General features: G+C 46.7%; 1 protein-coding gene across 2 annotated transcripts in view; it reads right to left on the reverse strand.

The window, feature by feature from the left end:
- The window catches only part of WNT5B (Wnt family member 5B), a 158,604-nt gene that overhangs the window by 133,457 nt on the left and 2,008 nt on the right, over window positions 1–23,139 (reverse strand). The window lies entirely within an intron of this gene.

The raw sequence follows: 23,139 nt of genomic DNA on the forward strand, positions 1-23,139 counted from the left end.
AAATCTAAAACCAAGCCCTAAGAAAATTTGCAGAAAAGATGGAGTTAGCGTTTGAGTCCTGCCAAGTAAAGTTTATGCTTTCTATAGATCTATGCTAACAAAGTGTTAAAATAAGCCTATACCAGCACAAAGTGATCAACCAGTAATTTAACTGCCTGCCAAAATAAGAACCAACACACTTTATAGAATGATAAAATCCAGTGTCTTTCAACTATATTATTACAATGCCCAATATTCAATCAAAAATCCCTAGACAAAAAATAAATGGGAAAAAGTTGAGAAAAATTAGTCAAAATAAACTAAATCTGGCATGACCTAGATATTGATTGACCTTAGCTGACAAAGATTCTGAGGCAGCTATTTCGTTTTGTTATATTTTATTATTATTATTATTTGAGAGAGGGAGAGAGAGAGAGAGAGAGAGAGAGGGGTAGAGAGAGAGGAGAAAGATGAGAAGCATCAACTTGTAGTTGCTTCACTTTAGTTGTTCATTGATTACTTCTCATTCATGCCTTAACCAGGGGGCTCAATTTAAGCCAGTGACCCCTTCCTCAAATCAGTGACCTTAGGCTAAGCCGGTGACCTTGGGCTTCAAGCCAGCACCTATGGGCTCAAGCCACAACTTTGGGATCATGTTGACGATCCCGCACTCAAGCCACCAACCACGTGCTCAAGCTGGTAAGCCTGTGCTCAAGTCTACAAGCCTACACTCTAGCTGGTGACCTCAGGGTTTCAAATTGGGGACCTCAGCACCCAAGGTTGAAATTCTATCCACTGCACCACCCTTAGTCAGGCTGAAGCAACAATTATTAAGTATAGTTCAGTCATAAAAGGAAAACATGTTCAGATAACTTAATAAAAAAAGTCTTAATATGGAAATAAAGAATCTCAGGGGATAAATGGAAACTATATAAAGAACCAAATGAAAATTTAAGAACCAGGCCCTGGCCAGTTGGCTCAGTGGTAGAGCATCCAGCCCAGCATCTGGATGTCCAAGGTTGGATTACCAGTCAGGGTACCCATCTGTTTCTCCACCCCTCTCCTTCTCGTTTCTCTCTCTTTTTCTCTCTCTCTTCCCCTCCTACAGCCCTGGCTCAATTGGAGTGAGTTGGCCCTGAGTGCTGAGGAGGGCTCCATGGCCTCACATCAGGCACAAAGAAGACCTCGGTTGCTGAGCAACCAAGCAATGCCCCAGATGGGCAGAGTATCACCCCCTAGAGGGCTCACCAGGTGGATACTAGACAGGGCACATTCAGGAATCTGTCTCTGCCTCCACTCCTCTCACTGAATAAAAGAATAACGAAAAAAAAGAAAATTTAAGAATTAAAAAAATACAATAACAAAAATGAAAAATTAACTATATAATCTTAACAGCAAACTGGGCCCTGGCCAGTTGGCTTGGTAGTAGAGCGTCAGCCCAACATGTGGATGTCCTGGGTTCACTTCCTGGTCAGGGTACACAAGAAAAATATCCATCTGCTCTTCCACCCTTATACCCCACACTTCTCTCTCTCTCTCTCTCTCTCTCTCTCTCTCTCTCCCCCTCTCTCTCTCTCTCTCTCTCCCTCTCTTGCAGCCATGGCTCAATTAGAGCCAGTTGGCCCTGGGCGCAGAAGATAGCTCCATGGCCTCCACCTCAGGCACTAAGAAGAGCTCGGTTGCTGAGCAACAGAGCAATCCCCAGATGGGCAGAGCATTGCCCTGTAGGGGGCTTGCCTGGTGGATCCCGGTCGGGGCACATGCAGGAGTCTGTCTGCCTCCCCTTTTCTCACTTAATAAAATTAATAATAATAATAATAATCTTTTTTTTTTTTTTTTTTTTGTATTTTTTTGAAGCTGGAAACGGGGAGAGACAGTCAGACAGACTCCCGCATGCGCCCGACCGGGATCCACCAGGCACACCCACCAGGGGGCGATGCTCTGCCCATCCGGGGCGTCACTCTGTCGCGACCAGAGCCACTCTAGCGCCTGGGGCAGAGGCCAAGGAGCCATCCCCAGCGCCCAGGCCATCTTTGCTCCAATGGAGCCTCGGCTGCGGGAGGGGAAGAGAGAGACAGAGAGGAAGGAGAGGGGGAGGGGTGGAGAAGCAGATGGGCGCTTCTTCTGTGTGCCCTGGCCGGGAGTCGAACCTGGGACTTCTGCACGCCAGGCCGACGCTCTACCACTGAGCCAACCGGCCAGGGCCAATAATAATAATCTTAACAGCAAACTGGACAGGGTAGAAGAAAAAGAGTCAGTGAACATTAAGACATACCTATAAAAACGATTTAAAAAAACTAATTTGGCCTGACCAGGCGGTGGTACAGTGAATGGAGCGTCGGACTGGGATATGGAGGACCCAGGTTTGAGACCCCAAGGTCGCCAGCTTGAGCGTGGGCTCATCTGGTTTGAGCAAAGCTCACCAGCTTGGACCCCAGGTAGCTGGCTCGAGCAAGGGGTTACTCAGTCTGCTGTAGCCCCATGGTCAAGGCACATACGAGAAAGTAATCAATGAACAACTAAGGTGTCGCAACGAAAAACTGATGATTGATGCTTCTCATCTCCCTTCATTCCTGTCTGTCCCTGACTATCCCTCTCTGACTCTCTGTCTCTGTAATAAATAAATAAATAAATAAATAAATAAATAAATAAATAAATAATTTGAACACAAAGAAAAAAACATTAAAGGAAAATGAACTGAATTTTAGGAACCTGAGTGACAATATTAATCAGCCTAATAAAAGTGTAATAAAAACATCAGGATATTTCACTTATATGTGAAATATAAACCAAAAAGTAACAAACTAACAAAACAAACAATAATAAACTCATAGATACAGACAACATAAGAGTGGTTTCCAGAATCAAAGTGGAGTGGGGGGAGGGTCAAGTGAGTGGAAGGGGTTAACTATACTGCTCACAAGAATTAGGGGAGGCCTGACCTGTGGTGGCGCAGTGGATAAAGCATCAACCTGGAAATGCTGAGGTCACCGGTTTGAAACCCTGGGCTTGCCTGGTCAAGGCATATATGGGAGTTGATGCTTCCTGCTCCTCCCCCTACTCTTTCTCTGTCTCTCTCTCTCTTCTCTCTCTCTCTCTCTCTCTTTCTCCTTTCTAAAAATGAATAAATAAAATAAAATAAAATATTAGGGGATATTTCAAAATGAATATAAAGCTATAAAATATCCCCTAATTTTTGTGAGCAGTGTATATGGTAATGGAAGGAGACTAGACTTTGGTTGGGGACCAAGCAATATAGTACACAGATGTCAAATGATAATCTATACACCTGAAAATTAAATGTTATTAGCCAATGTAACTCAATACATTAAAAACAAACAAAACAGGCCCTGGCTGGTTGGCTCAGCAGTAGAGCGTCGGCCTGGCGTGCGGGGGACCCGGGTTCGATTCCCGGCCAGGGCACATAGCAGAGGCACCCATTTGCTTCTCCACCCCCCCCCCTCCTCTCTGTCTCTCTCTTCCCCTCCTGCAGCCAAGGCTCCATTGGAGCAAAGATGGCCCGGGCGGTGGGGATGGCTCCTTGGCCTCTGCCCCAGGCGCTAGAGTGGCTCTGGTCGCGAGGGGCAGAGCATCGCCCCCTGGTGGGCAGAGCGTCGCCCCTGGTGGGTGGATCCCAGTCGGGCGCATGCAGGAGTATGTCAGACTGTCTCTCCCCGTTTCCAGCTTCAGAAAAATACAAAAACAAAAACAAAAACAAACAAACAAAACAAAAGAGAAACAAAACACCAGGATAAGAGAATGAGAATGGGGCAGAAAAAATATTTGAAGAAATTATGACCAAAAGTTTCCCAAATTGGTGAAAACCACTAACTTAAGGACCTAAGAAGCTCACAAAACTCCAAAAAGGATAAAAAGAACCATTCTTCAGCACATCATAGTCAAAATACTGAAAGATAAAGATAAAACTTTGAAAGTAGTAAGGATTGTGGAGTCTGGGGAGACATTATGTATAGGAAACAAAGATTTTTTAAAAGACTGATTTCTCATCAAAAACTTAAAAAAAGGACACAAGGAACAATACCTTTATAGTGTTAAAAGAAAAAATAAATTTTATAGTCAGCAAATCTTTCAAAAACAAAGGTGAAGTAAAGACATTTTCAGGTAAATGAAAGCTGAGAGAAACAGACCTGTACTGTCAGAAATGCTATAGGGACAGCCATCAGGCTAGAAACTTGGGTCTATAGGAAAGAATGAAGAACACCTCAAATGGTAAATAATTGTGTAAGTATAAAAGACTCTTTTCTTCTCAGAATTTACTTAAAAGACAACTGGCTGTTTAAAGCAAAAGTAATATTTATATAAAGATGGGTTTATAGCATATGCAGAAGTAAAAGATATGACAACATACTAAGATATGGCAGTAGGTGAATGAAATTATACTGTTGTAAGTTTATCACATCTGTAAAGTATAGACTGTGAGAGATACAATGTGACTATGAAGAGATACTCTAAGATCCTAGTTAGTTAAGGATGAGTATAGTGTATAGTTAGCCCTAGAGCAGTAACAACAACAACAAGCACATGAAAGGGATGAATGGCAAACAAATAGCAACATGGCAGACTTTAACCAAACCACATATACAATTACATTAACGGATCAAAACTTAACATCACCAATAGTAAGAAACACTGACATCATATACCCCTCAACATGATTCACTGAGACACAACATCACTTCTGCAGTATTCCTGCCAGAAATGCATATCCACGACCTTATCATGAGAATACATCAGACAACCCAAACTGAGAGGGGAACATTCCATACATGCACACATAAACAGTGTCAATATCATGAAAAACTAAAAAAACACTACAGAAGTGTCACTGTTTGGAGGAGACTAAAGAGACATGACAACTAAATTTAATGTGAGATATTGGCAGAAAAAGATATTAGGGAAAAATTGGTGAAATTGGAATAAAATCTGTAAATTACTTAATACTGTAACAATGTTAACTTTTATTGTAAAATAGAAAACTAAGTGAAGGGCATACAGATAGCCATTCTCTGAATTATTTTTGTAACGTTTCTGTAAGTCTAAAATTATTTCATGGAGACTTGATTTGGGGTGGTGAACATACAACACAGTGTACAAATGATGTATTGTAAAACTGGGCACCTGAAACCTGTATAACTTTTTTAACCAGTGTCACCCCAACAAATTCAAAAAAAGGAAAACTATGCAGAGAAAAAAAATGATCTCAAAGTAAAAAGTTAAAAGATTAATGTAAACAAGTAAAAAGTTAAATGTAAACAGACTAAACACCCCAATTAAAAAACAGAGATTGTTATACGGTCGGTCTTAACCAAAATTTGGAGTAACTCAAATGTCCATCAAAAGTGAATAAACAAACTTTAGTACATTCATTCAATGCAATACTACTCAGCAATAAAAAATAAACTATTAAGCCTGACCTGTGGTGGCGCAGTGGATAAAGCGTCAACCTGGAAACACTGAGGTTGCCGGTTCAAAACCCTGGGCTTGCCTGGTCAAGGCACATATGGGAGTTGATGCTTCCTGCTCCTCTCCCTTCTCTCTCTCTCTCTCTCTCATTATTACCTTATTAACGTGGAAAAATCTCACAGATATTATGCTGAGCCAAAGAGGCTGGAGAAAGAAAGAGAAAGAAAGAAAGAAAGAAAGAGAGAGAGAGAGAGAGAGAGAGAGAGAGAGAGAGAAAGAAAGAAAGAAAGAAAGAAAGAAAGAAAGAAAGAAAGAAAGAAAGAAAGAAAGAAAGAAAGAAAGAAAGAAAGGAAGGAGGGAGGGAGGGAGGGAGGGAGGGGTACCACACATTTACAACTTTATTGTAATCAAATTATATTTCAATAAATTTAATTAAAAATAAAAAGTAAATAGCAACCACACCACTCAGCTGTGAAAATCTAGAGCAGCCTGAGGAGAAATAGAGAGCAGAATATATGAAGTTTATCAGTTTTGACACTGCTAATACTTTCCCAACACTCAAATGCAAACACACTGTGGAAACCAGTTCATGATATTTTTTCAGAAGCAGGCCTCCCAGGCTTTTAAGCATAAAAGTGAGATGTCACATAGGACTCTTTCTCAGCACAATAGGATGGTTGACAGTGCATCGCAACAATCTCACTTGAAAGAAAATATTTAAAAGCTGTCTGGCAAGGTTTTGACCAGGATCCTCTTGATTTGGTTACAGTACAACAAACTATATATTTGAAAATGCAACGTTATTGAGGTCAGATTACTGTTGAAATGACATGTTTGTGTAGTTTATTAATACTATGCTTAAGTATGAAAATAATACCAACTCTATTCCTTCTTTCCAGACACAACCAAGCTTTTCATTATATCAGCAGAACCAGTCTCTGGAGATTGCACAATAGCATTTTTTGTTGTTTAGAAGCACAGTTAAAGCAAACATCTACTGGGCGCTTTCTATGTGGAAGGCCCTGGTAAATGCTTTTCATTTAATCCTCACAATGGCCCTTAATGGATTTTAACAGAAGGGGAAACTGAGGTCAAGGGAGTTTGAGTAACTTGCTCAAGGTCAGTTCTTTGTGTTGGTCACACTGCTGGTAAGTTTTGAGGCCAGGACTGAGCCAGCACCAAATGGGCTGCAGAACTTGATTTCTTGTTTTTTTGGGTTTGGTTTATTTTTTGGTGATACAGAGAGAGTCAGAGATAGGGACAGACAGACAGGAAGGGAGAGAGATGAGAAGCATTGATTCTTTGTTGCAGCACCTTAGTTGTTCATCGATTGCTTTCTCATATGTGCCTTGACTGGGGGGGGGGGGGCTACAGCAGACTGAGTGACTCCTTGCTCAAGCCAGCGACCTTGGGTCCAAGCTGGTGAGCTTTGCTCAAACCAGATGAGCCCACGCTCAAGCTGGCGACCTCGGGGTCTCGAACCTGGGTCATCGGTATCCCAGTTTGATGCTCTATCCACTGTGCCACTGCCTGGTAGGCAGAACTTGATTTCTTAAGCACTGTACATCAGAGATTAGGTTTACTATTCCATGATGAAGATATTTGTGTCAATATTACTAATATTTATATCTGTTCCAATGCCAAGGCAGTAAAACAGGAAAAGATAAAATGAAAAAACAAAAAGAACACACTGTAGTTATAGGCTGTAACTCCTTTTTTTATATATACTTCTGGCTATTATTTTACTTCACCAAACAAGCTTCTACAACATTTTAAAAGATTCTTTCCTAGAAATAGAGAAATAAGAAGACAAGTGCCAGGTATGAATCACTGTTGAGTCATCTGGGGTTGTGTTTTGTCAGTGAATTTTTGTTGTTGTTGTTTGTTTGTTTGTTTTTACAGGGACAGAGAGTCAGAGAGAGGGATAGATAGGGACTGACAGGAATGGAGAGAGATGAGAAGCATCAATCATCAGTTTTTCATTGGGACACCTTAGTTGTTCATTGATTGCTTTCTCATATGTGCCTTGACCACGGGCCTTCAGCAGACCGAGTAGCCCCTTGCTCGAGTCAGTGACCTTGGGTCCAAGCTAGTGAGCTTTTTGCTCAAGCCAGATGAGCTCGTGCTCAAGCTGGCGACCTCGGGGTCTCGAACCTGGGTCCTCTGCATCCCAGTCCGATGCTCCATCCACTGCGCCACCACCTGGTCAGGCTTGTCAGTGAATTTAAAAAGTCTCTGGGTCGTGGTTGGTTAGGGCATCATCCCAATACACAGAGGTTACTGGTTCAATCCCCGGTCAGGGCACATTCAGAAACAGATCAATGTTTCTGTCTCTGTCTCTCTCCTTCCCCTCTCTTAAAATCAATATATATTTTTTATATTAAGTGAGAGGCGGGGAAGCAGAGAGACAGGCTCCTGCATGCATCCTGATCAGGATCCACCCGGCAAACCCACTAGGCAGTGATGCTCTGCCCATCTGGGGCTACCATTCAGCTGCTTGGCAATCGAGTCATTTCAGCACCTGAGGCAAGGTCATGAAGCCATACTCAGCGACTGGAGCCAACTCACTTGAGCCATTCAAGCCATGGCTGTGGAAGAGGAAGAGAAAGAGACAGAGAGAGAGAGAGAGAGAGAGAGAGAGAGAAGGAGGACAGGGGAGGGTGGAGAAACAGACTGTCGCTTCTCTTATGTATCTTTTTTTTTAAAGATTTTATTTATTCATTTTAGAGAGAAGAGAGAGAGAGAGAAGTGAGGAGGAACAGGAAGCTTCCACTCCCATATGTGCCCTGACCAGGCAAGCCCAGGGTTTCGAACCAGCGACCTCAGCTTCCCAGGTGGATGATTTATCCATTGCGCCACCACAGGTCAGGCCCCTCCTGTGTATCTTGACTGGGAATCAAACCTGGGACTTCCACATGCCAAGCCAATACTCTACTGCTGAGCCACCCAGCCAGGACCAATAAAAAATTTTAAAAGTCTCTGGGTCACACATCCATTCACCACCACATCCTACAAGTGGAAACAGTGCCTTACATTGGTTATAAACCACTTTCATACAATACTGTCTCACTTAATCACACAACTCTGTGAGGTAGGCAGAGGGAGAGGAAGCTACATTGTGAACTCACAAATGAGGAAAGGGAGACTTGTCCCAGGGATATTTTGCCCAAGATCCCTGGGAACAGGGACTCTAGACTTCTGTTTCACAGGTGACCACGGGAGGCTGAGTATCCTCAAGCATTGGGATCCAGGATTTGTGAGACATCTGGTTTTTGCCCAGAATATCCTCTCTCAGTTTTAACTCGTAGTGAATAAATGGTCAACATAAAGGTGCCACTCTACATACTCTATTTTGCAAACCAACAGAAGTACATTCCCGCCTGATCTGTGGTGCCACAGTGGACAGAACATTGACCTGGCATGCTGAGGCCGCCAGTTTGAAATCCCAAGCTTGCTGGGTCAAGACACGTTCGAGAAGCAACTACAAGTTGATGCTCCCGCTCCTTCCCCCTTGCCTTTCTTTCTCTCTGCTCTCTCTAAAATATTTTACTTAAAATATTTTAAAAGAAGTACATTTCCAAGGGAACACTAAGGCAGGCACTAGGAAATGACAAGAGGTCATCCTAATGAACCGTAATCAATAACATTACCTTGTTTCACCAAACTTAGTATGCTACCGATTCTAAAATGCACCATCATTTTGTTCCTAAGAAAGGAAAGTACTCCTAATTAGACAATGACACATTGATTTTAAGATACATCCTGATCTCAGATATGTTAAAATGTGTGTAAGTACTGATGAAATACAGTAATTCAAGACAAGCTTTCTCCAAGTGGGGATTGTAACCTTCTCCAAAGTCACTAGCTCATTAATTTACCAATATTGCGGAACAGTAACAACGCCGATTGCTGTGAGAGAAGAAGGAAGATGAGCATAACTTCTGCCATCCAGGAACCCACCTCTCATATTGGGCCCTCCAAGGAAAATTCCAAGAGCCAGAGCTGCTGAGCTTTCCACAGTTCTTTGGTTAAAATGGTTGTCATATAAGTGAATTCCAGGTCTCCTTTGTCCTCAATGTCAAACAAACTAAATTATAAAACAGTTCTTTTAGACCAAACCCTGAGCTATTTGGTATTTGGAGCACCAAGGTGACAGTTTCTTGACACTCCCCCCCTTTTTTTTGTCAAGTTAAAGAAGAGTTAACACTGCATATATACTATGTGCAGGAATTGTCCTAATTCAAGTAAATTATTACATTGAATTCTCAAAATTCAATTAGTCAGGCATTATTAGCCCTATTTAAAAGATCAAGAACTGAGGCCCTGTCTGGTTGGCTCAGCAGTAGAGCATTGGCCCGGTGTGTGGATGTCCCAGGTTGGATTCTCGGTCAGGGCACACAGGAGAAGCACCTATCTGCTTCTCCACCCTTCCTCCTCTTACTTCTCTCTCTCTCTCTCTTTCTTTCTCTCTCTTCTCCTCCTGCAGCCATGGCTCAGTTAGAACGAGTTGGCCCTGGGCGCTGAGGATGGCTCCATCCTCTCTGTCTCAGATGTTAAAAAATGGCTCTTCGGTTGCAACAGAGCCCGGGCTCCAGATGGGCAGAGCATCGTCCCCTAGTGGGCTTGCCCAGTGGATCCCAGTCAGGGAGCATGCAGGAGTCTGTCTCTGCCTCCCCTCCTCTCACTAAAAATAAAAATAAAATAAAATAAAGAACTGGGAGCTCAGAAAAGCTAAACAGGCAAGGTGAGATTAATCAGGTTGTGTATGGTTGAGTCAGAATTCAAACCCAAGCCCATTTACCCTCAAAGGCCATGTGTCTTCTACTGGACAGGAGACAGAAAGTGTCGTGGGCAAACGCTTTTAAAAAGCAAAAGATTTATAAGATCTGGAGAGAAATCAGAGTACAGCAAAGACTTTTTTTTTTTAATTTTTTTATTTTTTTTTAATTTTATTTATTCATTTTTAGAGAGGAGAGAGAGAGGGAGAGAGAGAAACAGAGAGAGAGAAGGAGAGAGGAGCTGGAAGCATCAACTCCCATAATGTGCCTTGACCAGGCAAGCCCAGGGTTTCGAACCGGCGACCTCAGCATTTCCAGGTCGACGCTTTATCCACTGTGCCACCACAGGTCAGCAAATACTTTTAAAAGCTTGAATCTCGCTGCTAGACTAGACTGAAGTCTGGAGGGCTGATGGTGCACTTAACTTTCACAGTGAATAACAACAACACTCCTTCTGCTTCAGGACACCTCCCTCAGTTCAGTAGGATGGCTATTCACCGCTCTGAGATGACTCTCTGGTACAGTCCTAGCTGCATGTAGGGACGCAGCTCAGATCTACCTGAGCAGATGGCTTAACCAGCCACACAGCTAGTAGTGAAGAAGATCAAACGTGAACTATAAGGTAAGACAAAGTGTGCAAACGGCCATCATAACGAGTGTCCTCTGAACTATGACAGCCCATCAGGGAGCCAACTCCCAGCCATAGAGAGGTCATTCTGACAGAGTTGACAAAGGAGGTGACATCTGAGCTGTACCTTGAAGAACAAGTAGGTATGATCAGGGAGAGAAAAAGGGGAAGGGATTCTGAGAGAAGCAGATATAGGAGCCAACATCAGGAAGCTAGGCTTCTGGTTTCGCTGCAATACAGAGAAGCAGTAGGAGAGGCATCTGGGAAGGTCAGTTAAGTTAAGGGTACTGAACACCAGAGTAAAGATACCATATGATTTCAGTAAGGAAACGAAGAGTCACTCAAGCATTCTGAGCAGGTGGGGGACCTGGAGCAGCAGCATAATCCATGGTTAGTCTGGGAGCAGGGTGACAGATGTCCTGTGGGGAGTGGACCAGGGAACAAACAGCGGGTGAGAAAGCTGGGGCCAAATTTCACATCTGGTGTGCAAGGGCTCACACTCAAACAGCAGCAGTGACATAGAATGAAAACTGGATAGTAATTCCAAAGGACTCAGGGGAGATGAAATAAGAAAAGATGGGCAGGATAAAATAAAGACAGGTAGAACAGTGGTACTCAACGTGCAGCAATTTGGCCCCAACGAGGCATTTGGTAATGTCTAGCAACTTTTTGGCTGTCATCACTGGGAGACAGGTGCTCCTGGTATCTATTGGGACGGGTCAGGGGTCCAGCTACATGCACAGGACAGCTTCCTACAGCAAAGAATTATTGGGTCCAAAGTAACCAATAGTGCTGAAGCTTAGAAACACAGTCTTAGAACTGTAAGGAAACAGAAGTGGTAAAGATGTTATATTCACCATGTGGCTCATGAACCAGAAAGGTAAAGAAACCAGTGGAACTGGCTCTGCTGAGACTACAACATAGCACACTGCCCATTCCCTCCTTTAATCTACAATTCTGTACAGCTGCTAGACACCAGGCCTTGATTGGCACTTATTAACATCTTCATTATGATCCAGAAGGAAGACAGCATATAAGAAACATACATGTGTTTGAAATGGGCCTGACCAGGCGGTGGCGCAGTTGATAGAGCGTCAGACTGGGATGCAGAGGACCCGGGTTCAAGACCCTGCGGTCGCCAGCTTGAGTGCGGGCTCATCTGGTTTGAGGAAAAGCCCACCAGCTTGAACCCAAGGTCGCTGGCTCCAGCAAGGGGTTACTTGGTCTGCTGAAGGCCCGTGGTCAAGGCACATATGAGAAAGCAATCAATGAACAACTAAGGTGTTGCAACACGCAATGAAAAACTAATAATTGATGCTTTTCATCTCTCTCCGTTCCTGTCTGTCTGTCCCTGTCTATCCCTCTCTCTGACTCACTCTCTGTCTCTGTAAAATATAAATAAATAAATACAAATTTAAAAAAAAAAAAAAGAAAGAAAATGTATATGTGGGCCCTGGCTAGTTGACTCAGTGGTAGAGCATCAGCCCCATGTGTGGAAGTCCCGGGTTCGATTCCTGGTCAGGGCACACAGAAGTGACCATCTGCTTCTCCCTCTCACCCCGCCCCTCCTTTCCTATCCCACAGCCATGGCTCATTAGAGCAAGTTGGCCCTGGGTGCTGAGGATGGCACCATGGCCTTGCCTCAGGCACTTATATAGCTTCACTGCCAAGCAACAGGCCAAAGCCCCCAGAGGGCAGAGCATCGCTCCCTAGTGGACTTGCCAGGTAGATCCCAATCCGGGTGCATGCAGGAGTCTGTCTCTGCCTTCTTGCCTCTCACTTAATAAAAATGGAAAATAAATTAATGGTTTTCAGTGAACGTGTCTTAATTTCATCAGTTAAAATAAGTAGAGGTATGTAATTGGCCCTATAGTCTCACCTCTATAGTCTGGTGAGGGGAAGGGAAGAATAGGGAGCTACAGACCAAAGGATGCTCTGCTCCATCCACTGCTGGACTCGTCCATGTTGGCACACGGGCCCTGCCATTCATCTATTTAATTATTATTATTATTATTATTTTGAGACTTTTTAAATTCATTTTAGAGAAGACAGAGAGGGTAAGAGAGAGAGAAGGGGAGAGGAGCAGGAAGCATCAACTCCCATTTGTGCCTTGACCAGGCAAGCTCGGGGTTTCAAACTGGCAACCTCAGCATTCCAGGTCGACGCTTTATCCACTGCGCCACCACAGGTCAGGTCCATTTAATTTCTTCACCACGTGTCAGGCGTTGTTCCATGCACTCCAGATACAACAATGAACAAAACAGACAAAATACCCGGCCCTTATAGTGTTTATATTCTAGTAAGAGGAAGCAGACAAGAGAGCAAATAAATAAAATATTAAATATATATATATGTTCAGTGGAAAAAAATAGAGCAGAGGAGGAAGCTCAGGAATAGGTGGGAGGGTTGCAATTTATATAAGGGAGTCACAAAAGACCTTGCTGAGATGACACCTGAGGAAGGGGCATGGAGAGGAAGGGAGGGCAAAGAAACAACCAGGTGCAAACCCGAGGCAGGAGGGTGCCCAGGAGCTCACAGGCCAGCAAGAAACCAACCTGCTAGAGGGAGGGATAGAATCCATGAGGCCACCAAGGGAAGCAGCAGTCAGATCACCCACCCGGGCTAGTAAGCACCTAAGGACTGCACCTTTATCCTGCATGGGACGGAAGGCCATCGGAGGGCTCTGAGGAGAAAAATGACCAGACAGATTTCAATAGATTGCTGCAGCCAACTAAAGCAAGCAGACCAGTTAGAAGGCTGTTAGTGTAATTTTGAAGGGTGCTGCTAGTGGAATGAGCCAGGAGGAGAGAGAGGGATGGACAAGGGAGAAGTGGCTAGGCTCTGAGTGTCTTCTCAAAGTAGACTTAGTAAGATTCACTGATGGACCGGATGTGGGCAGTGGGAGGAAGAAAGGGAAAGAGGAAGAAAGGGAAGGAAGGAAGGAAGGAAGGAAGGAAGGAAGGAAGGAAGGAAGGAAGGAAGGAAGGAAGGAAGGAAGGAAGGAAGGAAGGAAGGACAGACTGCAGGGTTTATGGCATGAGCAAGTAGAGGGATGAGATAAAGAACATTGGGCAAAGAGCAGATTTAAGGGAAAAGGTCAGAAGGTCAGGCTGGGATGCCTTTCAGGTCTCCTGGAGAAGGGGATACTTAAGCAATCAGATGTGCCAGTCTGAAGGTCAAGGGAAAGGAGCAGGTAGGAGATGAAAATGTGAGATTAGTAACAGTGTGGATGGTATTTACAGCCATCAAAGTGTATTAGAGAAGAGGAGGTTTAAAGAGAGAAGGAAAAGCAGAAAAGCTGCTGCAAGTGAGGGGGAAGGGCAACTAGGGGAGTCAGGGGCCCTGGGAGGCAGGTGAAGAGCAAGCATCAAAGAGGAGGGAAAGGGCCTGGCCTGTGGCGGAGCAGTGGAGAAGCATCGACCTGGAATGCTGAGGTCGCCGGTTTGAAACCCTGGGCTTGCCCAGTCAAGGCACATATGGGAGTTTTTACTTCCCGCTCCTCCCCTTCTCTTTCTCTCTCTCTTTCCTCTCTAAAATGGATAAAATCTTAAAAAAAAGAAGAGGAGGCAAATGAAGGTCTCTTCCTATCCATTCTTTTCAAATTATATTCACTAAGGCTTTACTGGATACTCATGCTGGGGGCAACCTGGGACCAAAGAGATGAATTCCAGTAACTTCCAGATGGTGCCAGTAGTCTGGATGACAACCTAGCATTAGATGATTGTGCCTGAAATGCAAGGCACTAGGGATGGAGCACTCCTAGAGCTCCTAATCCAGTTCCTGTATCATCTCTCAACCTGGTCATATTCAGATAAAAAATACCCTACTGGTAATGGCAGCAAGGAGGAATGTTCCAGGTCCCTTTGAAAGCAGCAAAGGATCCAGCCTGAGCAATAAGTCACTTTTGAGAGTGTTTAAGGGGAAAGGGAGTGTCCCACTTTTTCCTTCCCTTCATAATAGCCAACCCTGAACATTTGTCCTCCCCTGTCACTGGTCATTCTACAAACAGGGACATTCTATGCCCATTGATATAATGATCAAAATGACATCTATGCCTGATTGGACACAGTGGATGTTCATGAGAGTCATTTTCTCTGAGACTGCTAAGTGCACACTGACATGGCAGTGGGTATGCTGACATTGTCTCATCTAAAGCAACCTACATCTTGCCTGACCAGGCGGTGGCACAATGGATAGAGCATTGGACTGGGACGCGGAGGATCCAGGTTCGAAACCCTGAGGTCGCCCACCTTGAGCGCAGGGGTCACTGACATGAGCACAGGGGTCAAAGACACGACCCCATGCTCTCTGGCTTGAGCCCAAAGGTCTCTGGCTTGAAGCCCAAGGTCGCTGGCTTGAGCCCAAGGTCACTGGCTTGAACAAGGGGTCACTCGGTCTGCTGTAGCCCCTCAGTCAAGGCACATATGAGAAAGCAATCAATGAACAACTAAGGAAACTAAGGAGCCGCAAGAAAGAATTGATGCTTCTCATCTCTCTCCCTTCCTGTCTGTCCCTATCTGTCCCTCTTTCTGACTCTGTCTCTGTCACACACAAAAATAAATAAATAAAGCAGCCTACATCTTTAAATGCAGAGCAATAGTGCCATAAGTCCCAGACATGGTTTTTAGTGCTTTACATACACTAATCCGGACAGACGGTAATGAAACAACGGAGCCAAGAACTGGTGGGCCATTAGCTTTAATCCTAGCATGCACCCTTGAAATACAAGGCAAGAAATACACACAGTGGGAAAACACTTCCCTTTCCATTCAGGGCTCCCAAAGCCACTGACTTATCCGAGTTTCCTAGAATCAAAGGTTTCTAGCTCACCAGCCTTATTCACCTCTGTGTGCCATCTCCTTCTCTCTGCACAAACTGCACAAATTGGCTTCTCCTTCAGCATTCTGCCATCTTGGCTGCTTTTCCTCTTCTCCACATGGCCTTTCTCTGCTCTCCTCCAGCATGGGCTCCTCTGTCCCATTTTATAGTATAGAAATCAAAACCTTTAATCCAATATACAAACCAGGAAGTCTCTGATACAAAGTCACTTATCTGAGGCATAATGGGATTTCTCATGAGAATGCACCACCCCACATCATGCAACAGTCAAGGGTGGGAAAGGCTTATTCTTAAAACTAAGCCTTCCAGGGGTCCCCAAACTTTTTACACAGGGGACCAGTTCACTGTCCCTCAGACCATTGGAGGGCCGCCACATACAGTGCTCCTCTCACTGACCACCAATGAAAGAGGTGCCCCTTCTGGAAGTGTGGTGGGGGGCCGGATAAATGGCCTCAGGGGGTCGCATGTGGCCCGTGGGCTGTAGTTTGGGGAAGCCTGCTTAGGCTATAACGACCCTGCCTGCTTACAGCCTGTCTTCCACACCCAATGCAAACTATAAGCGAGCAAACATATATATCATATTTACAAACTTATTTATAACCTTACCACCACCTACCTCACAGCAATCACATGGGAGGAGTGTCAACGTACTACTTCCATTTCACAAGTGAGGAAACTGAGGCACCGAGAAGTCAGGTCACCTGCCCTGGCTTAGGTTACACAGCTAGCTACTAAGCACTGGGATTCTCACCAGGCCTCTGATCCTGAAGCCCTAGTCACTAAAGCAGGGGTAGTCAACCTTTTTATACCTACCGCCCACTTTTGCATCTCTGTTAGTAGTAAAATTTTCTAACCGCCCACTGGTTCCACAGTAATGGTGATTTATAAAGTAGGGAAGTAACTTTACTTTATAAAATTTATAAAGCAGAGTTATAGCAAGTTAAAGCATATAATAATAATTACTTACCAAGTACTTTATGTCAAATTTTTGCTAAGTTTGGCAGAATAAATCTTTATAAAACAACTTACTATAGTTAAATCTATCTTTTTATTTATACTTTGGTTGCTCTGCTACCGCCCACCATGAAAGCTGGAACGCCCACTAGGGGGCGGTAGGGCCCAGGTTGACTACCACTGCTCTAAACCCATTGTCCTGGCTTTCTTTTTTTTTTTTTTTTTTTTTTTTTTTTTTTTTTTTAAATTTATTTATTTATTTATTCATTTTTAGAGAGGAGAGAGAGACAGAGAGGAGAGAGAGACAGAGAGAGAGAGAAGAGGGAGGAGCTGGAAGCATCAACTCCCATATGTGCCCTGACCAGGCAAGCCCAGGGCTTCAAACCGGCAACCTCAGCATTTCCAGGTCAATGCTTCATCCACTGCACCACCACAGGTCAGGCCTGTCCTGGCTTTCTATAGCCTCTTGTCTCAGGGATTATCCTGACAGTACAATCTAGAACCATTCCCCTGATTACCAGCTTCTGCTTCTGAGTGTGATTTAACATTTTCTAGTTCAAAACTTATATATACACAATCTCTTTAAAGGTTTGACCACTTTGATTGCAGATCTTGTATCCCCCTTGTATGAGGTATTTAAGAATCTGTTGCTCACCTGACCTGTGGTAGTGCAGTGGATAGAGCGTGGACCTGGAACGCTGAGGTCGCCCATTCAAGACCCTGCGTTTGCCTGGTAAAGGCACATACAACAAGCAGTCAATGAACAACTAAAGTGAAGCAACTATGAATTGATACTTCTTGCTTTCCTCCACCTGTCTCTTCCCTCTCTCTTTGTAAAACGAATCAATAAAAAAATTAAAAAAAAAATTTGTTGCTCAAATTTTCCCAGGAGAAACTTCTCAATGACTATGGGTAAGGTATGTAATCTTAGACATGAGTTTAGGAAAAGGATTCAACTGTACTCCAAGCTCCCTCTACAATGGAAACCATCCTTCATCTCTGGGTATCCTCTAGGAAGAGAAAGAAGAGAAATGAGTGGATGTGCAAAAATCCGTATTCAGACACAGGAGCTGCCTCAAGGGCAGCCACCTCCGCAGTGACACACCAAGGGCTCAGGGAAGCTCTCCATTTGTCCCTTCAAAGTCCAGCTCCTCTCTGAGGGCAGAGTAAAGCTCAGCAGCAAACAGGCTTAGTTTTGCACTAGTTTCAGAAAATCTTTGTTACCCTATTTTTTGCTCCTCCATAAGGACTCAGAGCAAATCTGAACATTCAGATCATTCTAAAGTGACCTTTCAGGGCTCCAGTTTGTAAACCAAGAACTTTTAATCCACTGCCTTTTCTATCTTAAGCCCAGCTATCATTTTCCAGACCTCAGGAAATCCACTCCTGACCCTTTATCAATCAGTCAGACAAGACTAACCTTTGAAGGGTTAGCATTTCTGGGCTGAAGGAAGCTGTAGAGGAGGACTGGAAACCCGCTTAGGAATGACTCTGGGTGCCTCCCCCTACAGCAACTCAGGCAGCAGCCCTGAAATCACCCGAAGCTGGAGACAGAGCCTCACCATAATCCTCGGGAGGCTGGCTAACCACAGAGGCCCCTGCCAGGCCGGAGCCCAAAGCCAGGAGCACAACCTGAGTCTCCAACTCGACCACAAACCCTAACTGCAAGACCATGATTTGTGAAACAGTAACTCTGTGAAAGCAGCAGGGCTGGAACTGCTCCTCCACCCCTCCACCCTCCACCCCTCCACCCTCCACCCTTCCACCCTCCACCCCTCCACCCTTCCACCCTTCCACCTTTCCACCACCCTTCCACCCTTCCACCCTTCCACCTTTCCACCCTTCCACCCTCCACCCCTCCACCCTTCCACCTTTCCACCACCCTTCCACCCTTCCACCCTTCCACCTTTCCACCACCCTTCCACCCTTCCACCTTTCCACCACCCTTCCACCCTTCCACCTTTCCACCCCTCCACCCTTCCACCCTTCCACCTTTCCACCCCTCCACCCTTCTACCCTTCCACCTTTCCACCCCTCCGCCCTTCCACCCTTCCACCTTTCCACCCCTCCACCCTTCTACCCCTCCACCCTTCCACCCTTCCACTCTTCCACCCTTCCACCCTTCTACCCCTCCACCCTTCCACCCCTCCACCCTTCTACCCCTCCACCCTCCACCCTCCACCCTTCCACCCCTCCACCCTCCACCCTTCCACCCCTCCACCCTCTACCCTTCCACCCCTCCACCCTCCACCCTTCTACCCCTCCACCCTCTACCCTTCCACCCCTCCACCCTCCACCCTCCACCCTCCACCCTTCTACCCCTCCACCCTCCACCCTTCTACCCCTCCACCCTCCACCCTCCACCCTCCACCCTTCTACCTCTCCACCCTCCACCCTTCTACCCCTCCACCCTCCACCCTTCCACCCTCCACCCTTCTACCCCTTCCACCCCTCCACCCTCTACCCTTCCACCCCTCCATCCTCCACCCTTCTACCCCTCCACCCTCCACCCTTCCACCCCTCCACCCTCCACCCTTCCACCCCTCCACCCTCCACCCTTCCACCCCTCCACCCTCCACCCTTCCACCCCTCCACCCTCCACCCTTCTACCCCTCCACCCTCCACCCTTCCACCCTCCACCCTTCTACCCCTTCACCCTCCACCCTTCCACCCTTCTACCCCTCCACCCTCCACCCTTCCACCCTCCACTCTTCTACCCCTCCACCCTCCATCCTTCTACCCCTCCACCCTCCATCCTTCTACCCCTCCACCCTCCACCCTCCACCCTTCCACCCTCCACCCTTCTACCCCTCCACCCTCCACCCTTCCACCCCTCCACCCTCCACCCTTCCACCCCTCCACCCTCCACCCTTCTACCCCTCCACCCTCCACCCTTCCACCCTCCACCCTTCTACCCCTTCCACCCCTCCACCCTCTACCCTTCCACCCCTCCATCCTCCACCCTTCTACCCCTCCACCCTCCACCCTTCCACCCCTCCACCCTCCACCCTTCCACCCCTCCACCCTCCACCCTTCCACCCCTCCACCCTCCACCCTTCCACCCCTCCACCCTCTACCCTTCCACCCCTCCATCCTCCACCCTTCTACCCCTCCACCCTCCACCCTTCCACCCCTCCACCCTCCACCCTTCCACCCCTCCACCCTCCACCCTTCCACCCCTCCACCCTCCACCCTTCCACCCCTCCACCCTCCACCCTTCTACCCCTCCACCCTCCACCCTTCCACCCTCCACCCTTCTACCCCTTCACCCTCCACCCTTCCACCCTTCTACCCCTCCACCCTCCACCCTTCCACCCTCCACTCTTCTACCCCTCCACCCTCCATCCTTCTACCCCTCCACCCTCCATCCTTCTACCCCTCCACCCTCCACCCTCCACCCTTCCACCCTCCACCCTTCTACCCCTCCACCCTCCACCCTCCACCCTTCCACCCTTCTACCCCTCCACCCTCCACCCTTCTACCCCTCCACCCTCCACCCTCCCAGCGCTCCACCATCCACCCTTCACCCTCCACCCTTCCACTCTTCTACCCCTCCACCCTCCACCCCTTCACCGTTCTACCCCTCCACCCTTCCATCCTTCTACCCCTCCACCCTTCTACCCCTCCACCCTCCACCCTTCCACTGCTCCACCATCCACCCTTCACCCTCCACCCTTCCACCCTTCTACCCCTCCACCCTCCACCCCTTCACCATTCTACCCCTCCACCCTCCACCCTTCTACCCCTCCACCCTCCACCCTTCCACCGCTCCACCATCCACCTTCCACCCCTCTACCCTTCTACCCCTCCACCCTCTACCCTTCCACCCTTCCACCTTTACACCCCTCTGGTGGGAACGCACCTCCTTTGATTGGCTGCTTCCCCACCCCCGGGGCCTGGTCTAGAGCAGAGGGATTTCCAACACTGAACCAGTTAAAGCTATTTAAAAACGACAGAATGTGAGAGCTGAAAGGGGCCTCTGCCACAGTCTGATGCAACGCCTCACTTTATAGAAGAGACAAGTGAGACCCCAAAGAGAAGCTACAATATGCCCCCTCCCACCATCACCCTCCCCATCCTCCTATCCCCCATCCCACCACCATAAACCTATTAGACAAAACCTCAAGAAAATATAATGATGAAAAAAAAAAGGGCAAATGGGCAAGTTGGGTTCTTTAGGGGTTTGGGGATACAAAAAGAAATTCTAAGAAAATACCCTGTGCCCTTAAGTACTGGACTTATTCAGAGGGGCCCCTGGGCTGAGCAATGATTACAGTCAGCACTGCAACCTGGGTCCAGGTTTCCTGAAACTTTTTTTTTTTTTTTTCATTTTTCTGAAGCTGGAAATGGGGAGAGACAGTCAGACAGACTCCCACATGCGCCCGACCAGGATCCACAGGCATGCCCACCAGGGGGCGATGCTCTGCCCATCTGGGGCGTCACTCTGTTGCATCCAGAGCCATTCTAGTGCCTGAGGCAGAGGCCACAGAGCCATCCTCAGCGCCCGGGCAAACTTTGCTCCAATGGAACCTCAGCTGCGGGAGGGGAAGAGAGAGACAGAGAGGAAGGAGAGGGGGAGGGGTGGAGAAGCAGATGGGCACTTCTCCTGTGTGCCCTGGCCAGGAATCAAACCCGGGACTCCTGCATGCCAGGCCGATGCTCTACCGCTGAGCCAACCGGCCAGGGCGAAACTTCATGCATAGTGTTTGCAGGGGTCAGGGGACAGTCTGCCTCCAGGACCAACCAGGTTCCAAATCATCCAGGAGGAAAAAGAGTTGTAAAGAAAGCCACATAGGTGAAGAAGCAGGGACAAGAAAGACCACTTTAGAAAGTCTAGAAGGAGCTTTGTGCAGCACAAAATGGCTCACCTGCAACCACAGGGGCAAAGAAGAAAACGCTGCAGGAGGGGCCAGCCCAGTGGCCAGAGGCCCAGCCAGCAGGTGAAGTAGGACGGAGGGGCGGAGGTTTAAATTTAGCCAGGTCAACAGAGCTGCCCTGGAGAGGGCCTGGTAGGAGCAGGGCAATCCATCACCTGCTCTTCTTGCTGAAGGGAACGCCAGGCCAGAACTGTCCCCAGCAGCAGGTCTGCTTTCCAGGCTCATCAGTGTGCTGGCAGGAGGAGGGGGCAGTGAACAGGCTGCTCCTCAGAGATGGGTAGATGGTTTTTACTTTAAAAAGTGGCTCAAATTAAAAACAATAAGGTCTTTTCATCTTCATCATAGTATTTATTCCCAAACCCTCTGTGGGATTTTTCTGGACTCCTGGATACAATTTGAAAATGCTCCACAGAAAACCAGCCACGGATGCCCTTCAGTGAGGGCAGGGAGCCCCCATCTTCAGTGGAGGATTTTTATGTATCATTCATATGAATCTTGAGATACCTGAAAGAGTTACAAAAACAACCACCATATGGACAAACTCTAAAGACTGCTCAGGTGTGGGGCTGGAACAAAGGTGGAGTCTGAAGTCTTGTTTAGAAGATTAGGGAGATAAATACAGGCAGCAAGAAAGGGCACTAGGGAGAGAAAATCCGACTGGCCAACAGGAAAGCTTTTTTGGACACATTGGTTTTATATCAGAGGAGGCAAGAACTCTCTCTTCACATAAAAATTTCCTCCCCTGCTAGAGGTGCCAGCTGGGGCAATCCAAAAACCAGCAGAACTATCTTGGGGGTAAAAATTAGAACAGACTAGCCTGGTTTCCTGCTCTCTTGAAAAAGTATAAACAAACAACAGCAACAACAACAAAAAACCTTTCAGCTGTGACTAGAGCAAGAGGAGGCTGAAATATACAGGTGAAGACAACCCCAAGTTTTTTCATATTACAACATATGGCTCCCAGCAGTTTGGCAATATCCCTCTAACTTAAATTTTTGGGATAGAAAATTTTTTAGAAAAGGTTTGTTTCAAGCCAAAGACACCCTTGGAGATAGTACAACTACCAAATGTCTTAAAGAGAGGGCTGTTTTCAGACTTGCTGAGCAAACACCTAGACACACACACACACACACACACACACACCCTCCCTCCCTCACATATTTATACCCCAATACGGAAGAAATCAGAGCCTGGTGAAGTAGGAGAGCCACAGATGTAAAGAGCCAGCAAGCTCCTCCAAAGCTGGTTCCTGGCAAGCAGACCCCACCCTGTGTCACAGGCCTTCTGTCTGATTTCTTTTAGCAAAAGAAGGGGAACAGTTACTCCTGGATGCCCTTAACTATTATCCATATATTGTCCCTTAACGTCCCTTTGCTCCACTCCCTTCTCTCCTGGTGTCCGCTCCTGCCGGGCCCTGTAGTGGGAGGCCTGGCTTTGAGCCAGCCCCCTTCCCTGTGCTCCTGGCCCAACAGCAGCATGGAGAGCCCAGCGCCTCACTCCTTTCACAGCTGCACAGGGATCTCAGCATTGACCCCTCTTTGGAAGAGACACAAGTCTTCTTGCCATTTATAACTAATTACAGACTTTTTGTGTCACAGAGACAATAAGCACTATTTTGAAATGGAGAAAAATCACTCAGCCTTCCACCTCTCATAGGTGG

Source organism: Saccopteryx leptura, chromosome 2, assembly GCF_036850995.1.
Source record: "Saccopteryx leptura isolate mSacLep1 chromosome 2, mSacLep1_pri_phased_curated, whole genome shotgun sequence".
In the NCBI taxonomy this organism is placed as follows: domain Eukaryota; kingdom Metazoa; phylum Chordata; class Mammalia; order Chiroptera; family Emballonuridae; genus Saccopteryx; species Saccopteryx leptura.